Here is a 5,173-nt window from a genome sequence, read left to right as displayed (position 1 = left end):
GCGGGCTTTCATAGGCCGAGCCGGGTTTTTGCGGGCCTCCATTGGCCCACTTGATCCGCGGGCTTTTTGATGAGGCCTAACATTCTGTAGGTTACCTGTTTAACCTACTGCACTCCTTGTCTATTTATATTCCTAGAATGCTCTGATTACTAAGGGATATGTGACCCAAACTTGTATGAATTATATTTGAGGTCTACGACCTAACTTTGGTGATTGTAGTAACTTTTAACTTTTGGAGATTGTGTATGATGTTATTAGTTTTGAGATGGGATTGGTTGAATTTGGGAGCAGGGTTGCTCCAAGAGTTATGGTTGGATTATTTGAAGCGAATTTTGGTTTTCCGCAGGATTTTGGGTTATTCATTTTTAAGGGAGGTTATGCCGAAATTTTTGGTAAATCTCCTTTAAAGGTGGGTCCCGCAGGGCCATTTCGGATTCCAGGGTGGAATTCGGGGCGGGTCTTGTCATAGAGATGTACCTATAATTTCATTCCTCTGAAGGCTCTTATTGAAACAACATTTTTACGTTGTTGGCTCCAGGTAGAGAATTTCATTCCTCTGAAGCCTCAAAGCTTGACTTATTCAAACAACAGCTAGTATTCTGTCGTCTGAATGAGTTGGACTGAAAGGTAGAGAATTTCATTCCTCTGAAGCCTCAAGGCTCGACTTATTCAAACAACAGTGATAAGAAAATTCTGTCGTCTAAATGAGTTGGACTAAAATTTTAGAAATTTTCCTCCCAATCGATTAAGGTATTTCCCTCTAAAAATTGGTCAAAACCCTAGTTGAGTCAAAGAGTGGTAAGCATCAGACAACTAATTTGACATAATTGTGTTGTCTGATTACATGTGGGAGTCAACTCATTTAATTTTTGGGTTTTTTTGTCTAAGGCAAAATTGCCTTCTACCTTTCATTTGTCTAAGCCCGACTCCATTTAGAGTTTCTCAAGTCTCTCTCTCTCTCTCTCTCAAAATTCTCGCAGTCAATCCCAACATTGAGCTCTCCTCCCTCTACAAAACCTCCGACCACCCTGGCAAAGATCTCGACGGCCTCATCTATACAGTGCCTCTTCCTCTTCCCATTCAACCCTCTGTTCAGATCCACTCTTCCTCTTTCCTATTTTGGGATCGAAGTATATTAAACAAAAAAGAAAAGGAAGACGCCGACTATGAAATTCTTACGAGATCTATAATTGATTTCATCTCAGAGTCCATAGACTCCGACTCGCCAACTCAGTGTGGTTCACCGTTCACTCCCTCACCGCCTCTCTCTTTTTCCGGCGACCTCTATTCTCTCCGAAACCTCTCTCCGTCCGTGAATGATTGGCGTCCGATTCAAGCATTTTCTTCCTCAATTGAGCATCGTCGGATCTTGTATCTCACTTGCAGCGATTCGTGTATAGCTTGATCTCCATGGCGTCGATTTCAAGTGGTCAGTATCTTTCTTCTTGCTCATCCTAGGTTAACTGTGCCGGGTTTTTGATTTCGGATTGTGATTTTATTTTGCTTTGCGAGGTATGATGGATTCTTCTTATAGATGCTCGCGACTAGTGTGCATCCTTTTTTAGGGTTTCGATTTCAATATCTAGAATTCGTTTCTGCTTCATCTCATGGCTTCGATTCTGAATTTCTTTTAGTTTCTGGTTCGTAATGTATGTCAGGCTTTGAGAAATCTGTGCTATTACGATTCCACGGTAGGGTTAGTTCAGTGAAGGATATACACACAAGGGATGGGTTAATCGATATGGATACGTGGATATTGGGTTCTGTCAATTCTCTATTGGTTTTGAGAGTGGTGATTTCTGTTGTTCTGAATCTCTTATTAACACTAGACTAATGCATTTTGCAGGTTTCCGTGAGTACTTGAAACGTAGTAAGTTTTACTAGCATCACTTTTAGTACTCCGTTCTATTTTTCTGAATTACTTTTGATTCACCCAAACATGAGGGTTATGTTGTAGCTATTCATTACCATTCTTGAACCTAAATCACTTCTTCCTTGACTCTGTTTTCATACAGGTCTCACAAGAGTTGCTAAGATCACTGGTAAGTTCTCTTCAGCAGTATTATATATACATGCTTAAAGAAGGTGAAAGTTCAAATGCTAGCTTGACACATTGCTGGCTATCATCCCTAACAAAATGTTGACACATTCCAAGATAATCTAGTTATTATGTCTGCTTTCGCTATAACTACATACTTATAAAATGAATGAATCATAAACATATGCTTCTCTAAGGCATCTTTGTTTAACATAGTCTGAGTTTGTCATTATCGGAGAAAATGATAAGTATAATAAGAGTCTAGGTGCACGCCACAAATCCATGTATATAGTAATGACCGTTTGAGGATCGCCCACAAATCCAATGTTTGTGAAAAAGAAGAAAACAAATATTCATCTTTGTGTTTTATGGTGATTTGGTTATTTAATTAGTAAGTGTGTATTTTCTGTTTTGAACATGGCAGGGACTGAAGTTGAGTTGTTCTTTAAAGGAACCGCCATTGAAGGTTATGATTTCCGGTGCACCGGCTTCTGGGAAAGGAACTCAGTGTGAATTGATTGTCAAGAAGGTAACCATTTTCATAGGGATTGAAATTGGAGACTAAGGAACTGAGTAGTTTACATTTTCTTTGCTAGGATTGATATATGCATCATTTAGTTTGGATTGGTGCACATATCAACAGGGGACCTTCTAAGAGCTGAAGTGTCATCTGGGACTAAAATTGGAAACAAAGCCAAAGGGTTCATGAATGCTGGCAAGTTGGTTCCTGATGAAATCGTCACAGCTGTATGTATTCTATGCATTCACATGAGTTAGAAATATTGCATTTTTCATGACTCCGTTATCTAATTGGTAACATAATCACATGCAGGGATTGCTAACTATGTTCATATATGTTTGTGTTGTAACTCTTGATCCTCAAACATTGGATTGTTTTATCCCTTGGTAAAACAATGGAGTTGTAACTTCTAAGTATAATAAGAGTCAAAATGAACAGGCAGTAATTCACCATAACAGTATGGTCAGTGGTTCAGAAAGTCTCAGTATGGTCAGTGGTTCAGAAAGTCTCTTCTCTATTGCTGAGTTGTCTCTCAGTTCAGATTGCGGTAAACATCCTTATGTTGTTCCTTTATGTCTCATGTGTTGTGGTTTTAAATGATAAAATTGTGCAAGGAGGCTCTAGCTTTATCTTTGTTGATTTCATTTAATTGTTTTTAATATATGCTGATTCTTCAAACTCTCGAGCGGGCAATTGGTGTTGAGTCTGAAATTGGTATGAACCCATCCTTTCAAACTCTTCTCTACCAATTTATTCTACTTGCTACTATAAATAGGACAAATGTCGTTAATTGGTTGCAGTTAACTGCTTGAGTGCATTACATTGAAATGCACTCACTTTGTAGAAAGTAGTTTTCTTTTCGGTTACAATGTGTTCGTTCTTGTAGTTGCATTTTAATCCTGCATTGTAAGTTTGTGTTCCATTTGCTTCGCTTTGTGCTTATTTAAGATAATATGCAGCACTTACTAATTATAAGATCTCATTTTGTGGCTGTTGTACCATTTATGTCTTGGTCTAGCAATATCATGTCATAAGAAACTCTACACAAAGTTGTATTCCCTATGATTTGGCATACCTGCCTTTTGTCTTATTCTTTCTGCTATCTGCAGATTCCTCACTTGAGACCTGCTGAATATAAGAGAACTGGTAATGTAGCAGAAGTGCTATGTTCTATATTGGGCAAAAGGCAGAAATATACATAAAGAGAGAGAACAGGTAAGCAGCAAAAGTTTAGCATTCTAGCAGACTAAGAAGGCCAAGCTACAGGAGGAAAAACAAATGTCCAAGTGCCCTAGAGTACATTGAAATTATTTGCTATCCAGCTTCAATAGTTAGATTTCATGGAATAATTAATGACTATTGTAAATGTATTTTGGTGGCTGTAATGACAAAATATATGTATTTTTAATGAGTGAAATGACTTTTGAGGCTTTCAGAATGAATGAGAACATCAATGAATGGCAAGAACAAACTTATATGTGTCATCTGAAATACAAGGCAACAACTAACTTGAAAAACAATATGTTGTTTGAGCAACAGAAAAAAAATAGAATAGAAAAACAAATCTATTGTTCTATATACATTCAGACAACATAAAATTGTATCTTAAACGCAAGTTTAACCATAAATAACTGTCTTATGTTATCAGTTAAAACGACAGATGATTGTAATTGAAATTTGTTTACAACAACAATAAACTGTAGTTGAGAACCAATACAAACAACACATAATTCTTAGTACTGTGATTGAAATGGGAATTAAACCACAAAAGTTAAAGAACTCTATTGTTAGTCTTCACGTTTGCCAACACATTTCTGTCGTCTGAAATCTTCGTAACACACACATGTACATGTGAGGAATCAATCAGACAACAGAAGACTAAAAACATGTCTGTCTTCTGAGTGCAATCAGACGACAGAGTTTCTACGTCGTCTGATTGCACAAGAGACGGCAGCGCCTCAGACGACAGAAAATCATGCAATCAGACGACAGATATTATCTGTCGTCTGATTAACTTTTTGGCATAGTGCCCCCCCTCCCCCCCACATAGACGACTATCAGCCATGTATTGCCCCCCAATAGACATCTATTGCCCGCCAATAAAACTTTCAGTAGCCGGAATATGAACTAATCTTCCTAAAATTAGACAGATAAAACTTTGATTAAAGAAAAAAACAAAGAAATTATATCAATTTTAAAACGTCTATTGCCCCAATAGACGTTTCGATTACAGAAATGAGAACTAATTTTTCTAAAATTACACAAATATAACTTTAATTAAAGAAAAAAAAGAGGAGATTACATTAATTCAAGACGTCTATTGTCCCCCCCCTCCCAATATAATCTCTTTTTTCTTTCCTTTTGGGCCTCATTTTATAAGAAATAAAAGAAAGGATAATGAAAAACAGTATAATCAAATGCATAGGCGACCTTCTAAATCCAATTTCATCTTTTCCAATAAGGATGAGGGAAAACGGTTACTCTAAACAGTAAACATGATGAACAGAGGCCAAATGGCAGCATCATATTCATCTATAGCTATAACATGTTCCTTTGAAAAAGCACACAAAATTCAATACTAAAATATAAAAAGAAGCCAAAACAGAGTACAACAT

The 5,173-nt window shown here is 37.1% G+C and overlaps 1 long non-coding RNA gene across 3 annotated transcripts; it reads left to right on the top strand.

Moving 5' to 3' along the window:
* Positions 1-976: 976 nt before the first annotated feature.
* On the top strand, positions 977-3,800 carry LOC112173155. Of its 3 annotated transcripts, none has more exons than XR_002925468.2 (4): positions 977-1,429; positions 1,847-1,870; positions 2,016-2,042; positions 2,463-2,988. It is a non-coding gene; the product is annotated as an uncharacterized LOC112173155 (long non-coding RNA). The 3 variants fall into 3 exon arrangements; XR_002925469.2 differs by lacking the exon at positions 977-1,429 and adding an exon at positions 3,668-3,800 and having other exon boundaries at positions 1,444-1,870; positions 2,463-2,785; XR_002925467.2 differs by lacking the exon at positions 977-1,429 and having other exon boundaries at positions 1,444-1,870.
* Positions 3,801-5,173: the final 1,373 nt, after the last annotated feature.

The sequence above is a fragment of the Rosa chinensis genome, chromosome 6, assembly GCF_002994745.2.
Source record: "Rosa chinensis cultivar Old Blush chromosome 6, RchiOBHm-V2, whole genome shotgun sequence".
NCBI lineage: Eukaryota > Viridiplantae > Streptophyta > Magnoliopsida > Rosales > Rosaceae > Rosa > Rosa chinensis.
The sequence above is the reverse complement of the archived record's forward strand: the minus strand, read 5'-3'. Positions and strand labels throughout refer to the sequence as shown.